Source organism: Bufo bufo, chromosome 9 (assembly GCF_905171765.1).
Source record: "Bufo bufo chromosome 9, aBufBuf1.1, whole genome shotgun sequence".
NCBI classification, from domain to species: Eukaryota; Metazoa; Chordata; class Amphibia; order Anura; family Bufonidae; genus Bufo; species Bufo bufo.
Genome location: NC_053397.1, coordinates 121100238 through 121115130, shown reverse-complemented (window position 1 = coordinate 121115130; position 14893 = coordinate 121100238). Strand labels below are relative to the sequence as shown.

Genomic DNA, 14893 nt, shown 5'->3' with positions numbered 1-14893 from the left:
TGCCTATTCTTGTCCACAGCTGCGGACAAGAATAGGACATGTTCTATCTTTTGCGGAGCTGCGGACCGGAAGATCGGGGAGGCGCTCCGCAAATGCGGATAGCACACTGTGTGCTGTCCGCATCCATTCCGTCCCCATAGAAAATGAATGGGTCCGCACCCGTTCCGTAAAATTGTGGAACGGATGCGGACCCATTTGCGGTCGTGTGAATGTACCCTTATGGAGGGGATCTGTGGATGGCACCGTTATGGGGAGGGGGGGGGGGGGATCTGTGGATGGCACAGTTATGGGGAGGGGGGGGATCTGTGGATGGCACCGTTATGGGGAGGGGGGGGGATCTGTGGATGGCACCGTTATGGGGAGGGGGGGGGGATCTGTGGATGGCAAGGTTATGGGGAGGGGGGGGGGGATCTGTGGATGGCACAGTTATGGGGAGGGGGGGGATCTGTGGATGGCACTGTTATGGGGAGGGGGGGAGGATCTGTGGATGGCACTGTTATGGGGAGGGGATCTGTGGATGGCACTATATAGCATCTTATGCTATGTGCCATCCACAGATCCCCCTCCCCATAACAGTGCCATCCACAGATCCCCCCCCCCCCCCCATAACTGTGCCGTCCACAGATATATCCCCCCCCCCCTCCCCATAACGGTGCCATCCACAGATTCCCCCCCCCCTCCCCATAACTGTGCCGTCCACAGATATATCCCCCTCCCCTCCCCATAACGGTGCTGTCCACAGATCCCCACCCTCCCCATAACAGCCCTGGCCCCGCCGCTCACAGCAGTATTTCTTAACCGGCAGTAACTTTTACTTTAAATCACTGCATCTTCTTTTACCTTACAATGAAGCTCCAGTAACAGGCAGAGCAGGTGGCGGTGTAACGTCACTTACTCACGTGACGCGCCTGCTCCACCTACTTTATGAATGAAGCAGGTGGAGCCTGTGCGTCACGTGAGTAAGTGACGTTACGCCACCGCCTGCCCTGCCTGTTACTGGAGCTTCATTGTAAGGTAATAAAGATGCGGTGATCTAAAGTTCAAGGACCCGTAGGCATAGCGCCTGACCGCCCGCAGAGCAACGAATCAGCCGATTATTCGATAACGGGATTCGTTGACAACGAATCCAGTTATCGAATATTATCGATAACGTTGATTAATCGTTGCAAAGAATTGCGAGATTACGGTGCTCTAGCTTTCTGACGTCGGGGAGCAAGGAGGAGATTCTGAGGATTCGGGGCGGTGCTGGACTCATCTCAGGGACAGGACTCATCTAAGGTTCATTTGCATATGTATCAAATATTTATATATTTTTTTTTTTTACACAAAAGCACAGAGAGCTATGGCGATTGGGTATTGCACATGTGCTAGCGGCCATCTAGCAACCCATGTCCTCAGCTCTATACACAAAATCGCGGTGACAGGTTCCCTTTTAAGGGGCAGGGCGCTGTGGATGACACTGTTAAAGGGGTTGTCCGGGTTCAGAGCTGAACCCGGACATACCTCCATTTTCACCCCGGCAGCTCCCCAGACTTGAGCATCAGAGGCATTTTTGGGAGATCCAGTGACGTACCTGGCTCTCCATGGTGCTGCCAGGAAGCCCGGTGACGTCACCAGCACTGATGGGTGGGATTTAGCACTGCCCTAGCCAGTAAAACTGCTAGGGCAGCGCTAAAGCCCACCCATCAGAGCCGGTGATGTCACCGAACACACTGCCGGGCGGAAGCTTCTGCCCTGCAGTGTGTTATGATAAACAAAAGAGCCCTTGCCCTGCGCGATTTAGCGCAGGGCAAGGGAGCGCATCGGAGCGTGAGATGCTCCAATGCTAGCCTCAAGGGGGTTGCCTGGGTGAAATTTTGGGTATGTCCGGGTTCATCTCTGAACCCGGACAACCCCTTTAAAGGAGTGGAGTGCTGTGGAGGTCACTATTCAGGGGATAGGTAGGGTGGCTATTCAGGCCACCCTCAAAAGACTGACTTAAAAACCCCGCCCCCAGGTCCTGCTAAGCCATGCCACCTCACACTCCGCAGCTGACAGGGATTAAAAAAAATGAAGGTAAAAATCAACTTCTGTCAGCTGCAGGGGATCGGGGGAGGGTGATTTTCTCTATGCAGCTCATGCTCAGACAGCACAGTGCTGCTGTCTGAGAGTGAGCTGTTCAAAACAACATCTGTGTCCTTCCAGGCCCAGGGAGTCTGAAAGCCGGACTGTCCGGCCTAAAACCGGACCTAGGGCAGGCTGCTGTGGAGGTCACAGTTAAGGGGACGGTCCGCTATCGAGGTCAGTGTTAAGGGGCAGATTGCTGTAGAGGCCACTGTTAAGGGGACGGGTGTTGTGGAAATCACTGTTAAGGAGATGGGGTACTGTGGAGGTCACTAATGAAGGGGCGGCCTCTGTGGAAGTCACTGTTAGGCCTCATGCACACGACCGTTGTTGGGTTCCGTGTCCGTTGTTCCGTTTTCCGTGATTTTCTGTGGACCTATTGACTTTCAATGGGTCCGTTGAAAACTCGGAAAATGCACCGTTTGTCATCCGCGTCCGTGTTTCCAGTCCGTGAAAAAAATAAGACCTGTTTTATTTTTTTTTCACGGACAATGGTTCGTGGACCCATTCAAGTAAATGGGTCCGTGAAAAAACACGGAGGCACACAAGATTGTCATCCGCGTCCGTGATCCGTGTCCGTTTTTTTTCCTATAATTTTCAGGGCAAACTTGACTTAGTTTTTTTCACTTTTCATGTCTGGTGATCCTCCAAGAATCAAGGAAGACACACGGAAAAAAAAAACGGAAACGGATCACGGAACAACGGAACTCTGTTTTGCGGACCGTGAAAAAATACTGTCGTGTGCATGAGGCCTTAAGGGGGCGGGATGCTGTGGAGGTCTCTGTTAAGGGGACAGGGAACTGTGGAGGTCACAGTTAAGGGGACGGTCCGCTATGGAGGTCAGTGTTAAGGGGCTGAGGTGTTGTGGAGGTCACATTTTTAAGGGAACAGAGCTCTGTAGAGGTCACTGTTAAGGGGGCGGGTTATTGTGGAAATCACTGTTAACGAGACGGGGGACTGTGGAGGTCACTAATAAAGGAGCAACTGCTGTGGAGGTCACTGTTAAAGGGGCGGGGTACTGTAGATGTCACTGTTATAGTGGATACTGTCTTTCTTTTAATGATACACAAACATTAAATGAAATAGATGAAATATACCTGTGTGAAGCCGGGTCCTTCTGCTAGTAACTTCATAAATTAATTTGTCCTTTAAAAAAACATTTCCCGAACTCTGGTTCGGTTCCAAGTGGTACCTTGGAACGAGAAATGTTTTTTTACAGTACAAATTAATTTATGAAGTTATTACATGAAGTCTGGTGAGACTTCGCGAAGCAATAACTTCGGCTCATCGGAGCCCATACATTCTAATACTGTACCGAGCTCCTGCACCGTACAGTATTAGAACAAAGTTTTATGCGAATTGACTTCGGATGATTCACTCATCCCCTATTGAGAATTCAAATCAAAATATTGGATTTTGTAGGCACAAATATGAGCAACAAAAAAGTAAAAAAAAAAAAATATTAAATCACCTTTCCGTAGAATAAAAAAAATAATACATCATGGTTATCACCGTGACCGAAAACTCCCATACTATTAAAATCTAAAAATATTTTTTACAATATGCAGAATGGTGTAACGGACAATAGGGTCAAAATGGCCAATTTGCCATTTTTTCATTGCTTCTATTACCCCCAAAAATTTGATAAAATGGGCACACACACTCCAAAATGGTATTAATGAAAACTACAGATTGTCCCACAACAAATTAGCCCACACAGCTCAGTACATATAAATATAAAAGTTATGGGGGTCAGAAGATGGTGATTAGAGATGAGCGAATTTGAAATTTGTTCACACTTCGTTTACTGGTAAAAGGTGAATTGCGTTATGGATTCAGTTAATACGGACCATTCTGTTATGCCTTCTGTCATAGAATTGCGTTATGGTTCGTGGTAACGGAACGCTGTGCGAACAAAACCTGTAAATTGGTGGCAGAATTTTCCAATTCCACCCCATTTGGAAACTTTTCCCGCTTCCCACTATATTGTATGACATTAAATGATGGCATTAGAAAGTATTACTTGTCCTACAAACAATAAGCCCTCATACAGCTGTGTGAACAGAAAAATAAAAAAGTTATGGCTCCAGGAAGATAGTGTGATCACATACCGACCTTCTGATGTGATGCGGTGTCCTAATAGTTCTGCGAGACGGCTCAAGGTCAAGACACAGAGAGACAGCAAGATGTTTCTCGTATTGCCCTTTATTGTAATAAGCAGTGCAAGTATTTATACATGTCCTAGGTGTAGACAAGGTTTGAGTTGCTATGTTTGATTTCAGATAAGAAAATTAATGGTCAGCATAAGGGGAATTAGGGGCCCACTGTGGAATTTGTACTCCTGCCTTGCAAGGCTAAATGCTCCTCTTGTGTCAGTGCAGGTTATACATATATGTATACAAAATGGACACTTTTTTGCTTTCCCTCACAATAGGGAAGATATAAAAACGAAAAAACCTCTGGTATGGTAAGGGTTAACATTAAGTGACTTTAGATTCAGGGACTTTAGGAGAGGACTACCATAAATCAGTTTATCACTGCACTGTATTGTATTTTTTCTCTTTTCTTGTGTAATCCCCATTAAGGGTCCATTCACACGTCCGCAAATGGGTCCGTATCTGTTCGGCAATTTTGAGGAACGGGTGCGGATCCATTCATTTTCTATGTGGACGGAATGGATGCGGACAGCTCACAGTGTGCCATCTGCATTTGCGGAGCGCGGCCCCGATCTTCGGGTCCGCAGCTCCGCAAAAGATAGAACATGTCCTATTCTTGTCCGCAGCTGCAGACAAGAATAGGCATTTCTATAGCGGTGCCGGTCGGGTGTGTTGCGGATCCGCAACACACCACACACGTGTAAATGGAGCCTTAGTATGTGTTCCATTATTGACAGCGCAGTCCAGTGCACATCTTGTCTAATGTATGCAGTCCTGGAACAGCCATTGGAGGGTGCATATCTTTCTTCAAAATGTGAGCAAATTATCTGTTAGGAATTGCACATTGTGTTCCTAACACCGGCGAGTTACAACATTGAGAAGCGTTGGTAATTTAGAATAGAGTTTTTCTCCATCACTGAGCAGGCACTCTGGGGTAGACGTGGGGGAGTGTGGTAGCATGGAGGCTCAAGAAAGTGAGGTAGGTAGCTGGATAAACAAAAAACACGGCAGAAGGAAGAGTGCCAGGGAGGCTAGCCCTGATCTGACACACCCCAACAAGTTTGTAAGGTTGGCAAATGAGGGGGATGTCTGTTCAGGGAGAGCACTGCTGCAGCTAGACACTTTGGCTGGGTTCACACGGGCGTCATGTTTTGGCTCAGGATGCATTTCGGTTGCATTGCGGCAAACCTGTGCAAGTAGGTATGTAATTGCAGTCAGTTTTGACTGCGATTGCGTTTCGTAGTTTAGTTTTTATCGCGCGGGTGCAATGCTTTTTGCACGTGCGTCATAACAAACTGAATGTGGTACCCAGACCCGAACTTCTTCACTGAAGTTCAGGTTTGGGTTCGGTGTTGTGTAGATGTAATTATTTTCCCTTATAACATGGTTATAAGGGAAAATAATAGCATTCTTTGACACAGAATGCTTAGTACAAGGTCAATTGAGGGTTAAAAAAATAAAATAAAAAATATTTTACCTCCTCCAATTGATCGCATAGCTGCCGGTCTCCTGCCCTTTCTTCAGGACCTGTGGTGACGTTACTGAGCTCATCACATGGTCCATCACCACAGTGATGGACCATGTGATGTGACGTCACCACAGGTCCTTTAGCCGGCAGCTCATGATTAAAGTAAGAAGAGATCGGCAACTACGCGATCAAGAGGAGGAGGTGAGTTATTCTTTTTTTTAACCCTCAATTGACCTTCTACTAAGCATTCTGTATTAAAGAATGCTATTATCTTCCCTTATAACCATGTTATTAGGGAAAATAATACAGTGAATAGACTGTCATCTTAGCAACCATGCGTGAAAATCGCACCACATCCTCGCTTGCGATTTTCACACAGCCCCATTCACTTCTATGGGGCCTGCTTTGCGTGATAAAAGCACAATATAGAGCATGCTGCGATTTTCACGCAATGCACAAGTGATGCGTGAAAATCGCCGCTCATGTGCACAACCCCATAGAAATGAATGGGTCCGGATTCAGTGCGGGTGCAATGCGTTCACCTCACGCATTGCACCCATGCAGCAATCTCGCCCATGTGAACTCAGCCTTCCTCTGCCAGTCAGAAGAATGTCAACTCCAGTAAGCAGGAGAGCAGGGCAGGCCAGACAGGTGCTGGTAGTTGGAGACTCAATTATTAGGGGTACAGATAGGGCAATCTATCAAAGTGCTTGAGTTCAACACATCGCGGATTGGGTTGACAGATTACTGGGAAGGGCTGGTGAAGGCCCAGAGGTGATGGTCCATATCAGAACTAATGACAAAGTTAGAGGTAGGTGGAGCGTACTTAAAAATGATCTTAGGGATTTAGGTCACAAGCTTAGGGCAAGGACCTCAAAGGTAGTGTTTTCTGAAATTCTACCTGTACCATTAGCCACAGAAGAAAGGCAGCGGGAGATTAGGTAGGTAAACAAGTGGCTCGAGATCTGGTGTAGGAAGGAGGGGTTTGGGTTCCTGGAGAACTGGGCCGACTTCTCTGTCAGCTACAGGCTGTATCGTAGGGATGGGCTGCACCTCAATGGGGAAGGGGCAGCTGTGTTGGGGGGAAGAGAAGATGGCTAGAAGGTTGGTTGGACTGGGGGGGGGGGGGGGGGGGGGGAGAAATTACATTATAGAAGGGGAAGATGGTGCAGATAGAGACCTGGGGCAAGGAATGACTAGAACAGTGTAGGCTAACAAATATACATAGACCTCTTAATTGAATGTATACTAATGTCAGAAACCTGACTAATAAAACTGGGGAACTGGAATTAGTGATGTGTGAGGAGGACTATGACATAATGGGAATAACTAAGACATGGCTGGATGAGCACTATGACTGGGCAGTTAATGATAAAAGGAAAAAGAGAACAAAACAAGCAGCACTCACCATTGATAGGCAGGTAACTTTATTCCATGGCAGGAGGGGGGTGCAAGGGTTGCAGCTACAGCAGCAAGTAAGCGACAGACATTTCACGCATGTATGCACTTCTTCTGGCTTTCCAACACTGAAGAGGTCACGGCACCTTCTTATAGTGCACAGGAAGCCGCATCATCGCAGTAATATGCTTAATTACTAAGTAATCAACACCTGCCCTGTAAGAGGGAGGGCAGGGATTTCAGTCAGGCGGGACCTCTTCAATGATGTAAGGTGCATATGTGAACATACATAAACCAATAAGAACAAATCAAAATACGAAAATACAATAAGCAAGAGTGGTTCATTACAAAAATACGCTCATATCTATTTTTTCATTTAGTCCCAGCGGACCCAATGCATCCGTGCGTAGGATCCATATAGTTTCTCTTCTCAGAAGCTCCCTTTCTCTGTCACCACCTCTTTCAGTGCGGTTAACTACTTCAAGGCCAGCAAAAGTCAGCACATTGGGATTTCCACTATGTGCCCTGTTCACATGATCTATTAACCGCGGAACACCCTTTCCTGTTTTTAAGGAGTTTAGGTGTTCGCAGAATCTTTCAAATAAGCAGCGGATAGTTTTTCCGATGTAGAAGCGTCCGCATCTACATAAAATTATATAAACCACAAATTTGCTGCGGCAGGTAATAAGTGGAAAAACCTTGTGTTCTATCCCTGCAACAGAGATCACTTGTAATTGGGAATTGAAGCTGCAGAAGGAACAGCTTCTGCATCTCCTATTCCCTTTTGGTCTCTGTTCAGACAGCCATGTGAGACGTTTTTTTCTGAAATGGCTAGTTACCACTTGATCGCGTATAGTATGGCATCTTCTAAACGCTATCACCGGTTTCATATCCTTCAATTGTTTTAGGGAATCGTCCCTCACTAAGATACTCCAATTTCTCTTTATGACCTGTTTTATCTTATCGGCCATAGGACTGAATTTAAAGGAAAAGGCGAAGGGTGGGGGCCCTTTTATTGAGGGTTTACCCTCCCTTACTTCTGTCTGATGTACTTGTGACGCTTTTGTCATAGCTTGAGTCAACAAGTCTGGGGGATACCCTCTACGTCTCAGCCTAGCGCGCAGATCCTGCGCCTGTTTATCATAACTCATTGAGGTGGTATTTATACGCGCAAGTCTTCTGAATTGGCCATATGGCACTGATTGTTTTACTGTGCTTGGGTGATAGCTGGAGAAATGGAGGAGGGAGTTGGCGGCGGTCGGCTTACGAAAACCTTCCGTCACCAACTCCCCCTCCACCACTGATACCACTACATCCAGAAACTCGATTTTATTGCCCCCAAACTGGTAAGTAAATCGCATGTTCATGTCGTTCTGTGTATTCAAGTAATCCACGAAAGCCCGGAAATGTGCCTCATCGCTGGACCATATGATGAAAACATCATCCACGAATCTGTAATAGGCATGCATATATTTCAGAAATGGATTAGAACTCGAGTACACAAAACGGTCTTCGAACCGGACCAGGTACAGATTGGCAAAAGTACACGCCACTGGGGTCCCCATCGCGGTACCGACCCTTTGTTTATACCAGGAATCTCCGAACATAATGGCCTTGAAGTAGTTAACCGCACTGAAAGAGGTGGTGACAGAGAAAGGGAGCTTGTGAGAAGAGAAACTATATGGATCCTACGCACGGATGCATTGGGTCCGCTGGGACTAAATGAAAAAATAGATATGAGCGTATTTTTGTAATGAACCACTCTTGCTTATTGTATTTTCGTATTTTGATTTGTTCTTATTGGTTTATGTATGTTCACATATGCACCTTACATCATTTAAGAGGTCCCGCCTGACTGAAATCCCTGCCCTCCCTCTTACAGGCCAGGTGTTGATTACTTAGTAATTAAGCAAATTACTGCGATGATGCGGCTTCCTGTGCACTATAAGAAGGTGCCGTGACCTCTTCAGTGTTGGAAAACCAGAAGAAGTGCATACATGCGTGAAACGGCTGTTGCTTACTTGCTGCTACCCTTGTACCCCCTCCTGCCATGGAATAAAGTTACCTGCCTATCAATGGTGTTCTCTTTTTTCCTTTTATCATATATGCTCACTGCAGCTACAAGCTGAGCACCTCCGTGAGGCACCACTCCTCGGCAGTCGCATCCTGACCATTTTAGGTTTGGTGTAGTGCCACTGGTTATCTGCTCTACACTTTACATGTACTGGGCAGTTAATGTACAGCAGGGGTGGCTGACCTGCGACTCTGCTGCTTCAAGTGCTGCTCTAGCGGTGGAGATGGGAAGCAGCTGCGCAGCCTAATAGAGAAAATGGCATGCACCGCTCTCAGCGTGTACCATGTTCTCTTCACTAGCACAGTTGAGAAGGAGGGAGTCCCTCCCTCTCCACTGTGACGTGGCTGCCACCAATGGGGAGATAGCAGGGAGGAGAAGGGGAGCAGCTGTGGCCACTGCACCACCAATAAATGTAATTAGCACATTAATTCAAGTATATGAGGCAGTGGGTGCCGTTGGCGGTATCACATACCCGGCCTCAATAACAGGGCACGTGATCAGTGGAAATTCACCCCTCAGGTGCCCAGTATTATAAATTCTAACCATTGGTGGCGCAATGCCCCCCAAGTATTAGTATCGTTGGTGGCAGTGGCCACAGGGTGCCCTCCCCCCTCTTCATTGGTGGCAGTTCCGATTGGAGCCACAGCAGTGTAATCCTGGGAGTCAGATCTGTTACCATGGCAGCCAGGATGCTACTGAAGCCTTGGCTGCCATAGTAATCTCTCTTCTGCTGTGTGCACTATGCACAGGACAGCAGGGAGTTTGTGAAGTCCTATTCACCCTGATAGAGCTCTATTAGGGTGAATAGGACAAGGGTTCTAGCTCCTAAGGGGACTAATAGTAAATAAATAAAATAAAAAACCCCAAAAAAACCACAAAAATACTACAAAGTTTAAATCGCTCCCTTTTTCTATTTTACATATAAAAACAATAAAAAATAAACGTATTACATATTGCCATGCCTGAAAAGTGTGAACTATTAAAATATAAAAAAATATTTCCTATGTGTGTGATGTATAGCTTGTGGCTCCTGGTAGTCATACGTTTTTTGTTCTGGCTTTGTGTCTGTAAGGTTGGCCACCCCTGGCGTACAGGGTTACAGTCTGTTTAGAAAGGATCTCCAAAACCGGAGAGGGGGAGGGGTCTGTCTTTATGTAAAGTCCTGTCTAAAGCCAACAGTCGAGAAGATATGTGAGAGACATGAACATGTGGAGTCACTGTGGGTAGAAATACATGGCGGCAAAAACAATAATAAATTACTAATAGGAGTTTATTATAAACCACCTAATATACCAGTCCACAGAAAATCCACTACTAAGGGCACATTTCGATGGCCGTTTGAATGGGTCCACACCCGTTCTGCAATTTTGCAGAACGGGTGCGGACCCATTCATTTCAACAGGGCCGCAAAAGATGTGGAAAGCACACTGTGGGCTGTCCGCATCAGTGGTTCCATTCCACGGAAAAGATAGAGCATATCCTATTGTCCGTAACTGCGGATAAGAATAGACATTTTCTATTATGGTTGTGGCCATGTGCGGTCCGCAAATTGCAGAATGCACATGGCCGGTATCCATGTTTTGCAGATTCGCAAAACACTACGGCCATCTGAATGAGGTCTAAAGGAGATAGACGAGGCGGCAGATCATAATGAGGTTGTTATTATGGGGGACTTCAACTACCCAGATATAGACTAGGAAACTGAAACCTGTATATCTCATAAGGATACAGGTTCTTGGTAATAACCAAAGACAATTACCTTTCCCAACTGGTTCAGGACCCGGCTAGAGGGCAATGTATGTATATATCACAACAGGAAGGGGAGAAAGTAATACAGTCCATAAGATCTTTAGCTTAATCTCTTCAGGAATGGAGTTTGAGGATAAGCTGATGTCTGATTAACATTGGTGGTCTGTCTGGGGTAGGGTTGTTGCGGGTATCGAAATCTCGATACCCAATCAATACTTTTGTCCCGGTATTGATTTCCATTTATAATTTTTTTTATACTGGCCTGCGCTCCTGCGCAGTCTAGGATCTCTGAACATGAGCGTGCTGCTGTCGGCGCGCTCATGTTCCCTCAGCAGCACAGGGGAGAAGGAAGCAGTCTCCCCCCCCCCCCCCCCCCTTTCATGTGCTGCTGCTGCCACCAATGGGGAGAGAGGGGCGGAGGAGGGGAGGGCGCACTGCGCCACCAAAGTACTTTTCATGGGTCCGGACTTTAAGCAGCAGGCTACATAGAGCGGCACCCAGGGATGTCCCAGCACTTAGTATTATTCCTGGGCGCCGCTCCGTTCGCCCGCTGTGCGCCTGTGCCCCATTACAGTCTCCTGCAGTCATGCTCCATATGCTAATTACTATCGGAGCAATGGGGAGGAGACAGCAGCTTCTCTAGTGGGTGTTCCTTCTCCCTGCACTGCGATTGAACAGCATTACAGTCAGGGGAAAAGGAACACCCACTAGAGAAGCTGCTGTCTCTTCCCCATTGCTCCGATAGTAATTAGCATATGGAGCAGGACTGCAGGAGACGGTAATGGGGCACAGGCGCACATCGGGCGAACGGAGCGGCGCCCAGGAATAATAGTAAGTGCTGGGACATCCCTGGGTGCCGCTCTATGTAGCCTGCTTCTTAACCCCTTAAGGACATAGGACGTACCGGTACGCCCTATTTCCCGAGTCCTTAAGGACACAGGACGTACCGGTACGTCCTGACTTAAAATCTGTATTCCGGCGCCCGAGGGGTTAAACGGAACGGGATTTCGGCTAAAATCCTTCAGCCGGCATCCTGTGACAACGCCAGGGGGGGTCATGTGACCCCCCCGTGTCGGCGATCGCAGCAAACCGCAGGGCAATTCAGACCTGCGGTTTGCTGCGCTTTTTGCAGTTTCTGATCCCCGCGGTCCCTGACCGCGGCGATCAGAAACTTTAGAGTGGCTAAAATCTATATTTTTCACCCCCCCCTGCACCCCTGCATGATTTGATGCCGGCGGGTGGTGCGGGGGGGGTGTCGCATGCGGTGGGGGCGTTGCGGGAGGCGGGCGGTGCGGCAGGCGGGATCGCGATCCCCCGCCCGCCTCCCCATGAATGATCGTTGGCTTCTAGTGGGTATACCAGGGTGACAGCACATTGCTGGCACCCTGGTATAAACGGCTGACATCTGTGCAGATGTCAGCCGTTTAACCCTTTCCATACCGCGGTCCGTACGGACCGCTGTATGGAAAAAGTTAACTGTCATTGGTCAGGGAGCTCCCTCCCTCTCCATCGGGGGGCTGCTGTGCCTTTGCAGCCCCCCGATGGAGAGGGAGAGAGCCCCCAGAGAGCCCCCCTCAGCCCTGTGCTTACCCTTCCCCGGCTGCGAAGTTCTGAGCAGACGGGGAGGGTTCCCATGGCAACAGGACGCCTGCTTAGGCGTCCTGCTGTCCATGGTGCTGAACAGATCTATGCTGAAAGCATAGATCTGTTCAGTGTAAGTAAAATACAGTACAGAACAATATATATTGTACTGTACTGTATTATACAGACATCAGACCCTTAGATGGGGTCACTTTTAGGAAGTTTCTCCTCTAGGGGTGCATCAGGGGGCTTCAAATGGGACATGGTGTCAAAAAACCAGTCCATAAAAATCAGCCTTCCAAAAACCATACGGCGCACCTTTCCCTCTACGCCCCGCTGTGTGGCCGTACAGTAGTTTACGGCCACATATTGGGTGTTTCTGTAAACGGCAGAGTCAGGGCAATAAAGATACAATCTTGTTTGGCTGTTAACCCTTGCTTTGTTAGTGGAAAAAATGTGTTAAAATGAAAAATTTGACAAAAAAATTAAATTCTCAAATTTCCTCCCCATTTGCCAATAACTCTTGTGCAACACCTAAAGGGTTAATAATGTATGCAAAATCAGTTTTGAATACCTTGAGGGGTGTAGTTTCTTAGATGGGGTCATTTTTGGGTGGTTTCTATTATGTAAGCCTCGCAAAGTGACTTCAAACCTGAACTGGTCCCTAAAAATTGAGTTTTTGTAAATTTCTGAAAAATTTCAAGATTTGCTTCTAAACTTCTAAGCCTTATAACATCCCCAAAAAATAAAATATCATTCCCAAAATAATTCAAACATGAAGTAGACATATGGGGAATGTAAAGTCATCACAATTTTTTGGGGTATTACTATGTATTACAGAAGTAGAGAAACTGAAACTTTGAAATTTGCAAATTTTTCCAAATTTTTGGTAAATTAGGTATTTTTTTGTGCAAAAAAAAATAATTTTTTTGACTTCATTTTACCAGTGTCATGAAGTACAATATGTGACGAAAAAACAATCTCAGAATGGCCTGGATAAGTCAAAGCGTTTTAAAGTTATTAGCACTTAAAGTGACACTGGTCAGATTTCCAAAAAATGGCCTGGTCCTTAAGGTGAAAATGAGCCCGTCCTTAAGGGGTTAACAAAGTCCGAACCCATATAAGGTCGTCTTTAACTTTTAATACAGGAGGCAGGTGCCGGCAACAGAATCGTATAGTCGACATCCTGCCTCTGACAGGGAGCTGTGATCAGCGGCAGTTAACCCCTCAGGTAAAATATCTAAACGATAAATAAATAAACATTGCCAAACTATTAAAATATAAAATAAATCTGCGCAATTCACCATTTTTTAAAATGCGGAATGCACGTGGCTTTTTTTTTTTTTCACGTGGTATCGAGTATCGCAATACTTTTTTATGGTATTGAAACCGAATCAAAATTTTGGTATCGCAAAAACTCTAGTCTGGGGCTGTAAGCTGAGGTCTGACTAAGATTGGTGGTCTGTCTGGGGCTGTAAGCTGAGGAGATTGGTGGTCTGTCTGGGGCTGTAAGCTGAGGAGATTGGTGGTCTGTCTGGGGCTGTAAGCTGAGGTCTGACTAACATTGGTGGTCTGTCTGGGGCTGTAAGCTGAGGAGATTGGTGGTCTGTCTGGGGCTGTAAGCTGAGGTCTGACTAACATTGGTGGTCTGTCTGGGGCTGTAAGCTGAGGAGATTGGTGGTCTGTCTGGGGCTGTAAGCTGAGGTCTGACTAACATTGGTGGTCTGTCTGGGGCTGTAAGCTGAGGTCTGACTAACATTGGTGGTCTTATTTTCCTCCTCTAAAACTGACGCGTCATATAGGGCAAAAAATACAGTATATTACTAGCTGCGCATGTGCTGGTAAAGGCACATACATGCAGCTAATAATAAGTATTGTTAAACTATTGTCTCTGTCCAATATATTAATATGCATAATTTATGTTTACATGCAGGCCTCCTGCCGGGGATGGAGGATTCAGTGGCCTCCATTCAGTTACACTGGGGACTGGAAACCAGCTCATGCGCAGTCTGTCCCCAGTGTAACTGAATGAAATCCTCCATCAGCGGCCATGTTCCTATCGGAGCTCCAGCACTTAGGTCACGGGACCTGTGTGTAAACATGAATTGTGCATATAAAACTATCGGACATCACAACTGATAGTTTCATAATGCTTATTACTAGCTCCATGAATGTGCTGTTATCAGAAGGTATGCAGCTAGTAGTATAAACTGGCCAACCCTTTAATAACTCTGCCTCGCTATCAACGTGCTTATGCTCTGCACATACCAGACCGTGTGCAAAGTTCTCAGCACCGGCCCCTTTCACATGTGTGCAGTCACGTGATGCTATCGTATGAGAAACTCTTACTGGCTGTACAGCTGT

General features: G+C 46.7%; 1 protein-coding gene across 4 annotated transcripts in view; it reads left to right on the top strand.

The window, feature by feature from the left end:
• Positions 1-14893, top strand: part of HSD17B7 (hydroxysteroid 17-beta dehydrogenase 7) — a 169648-nt gene that overhangs the window by 15271 nt on the left and 139484 nt on the right. The window lies entirely within an intron of this gene.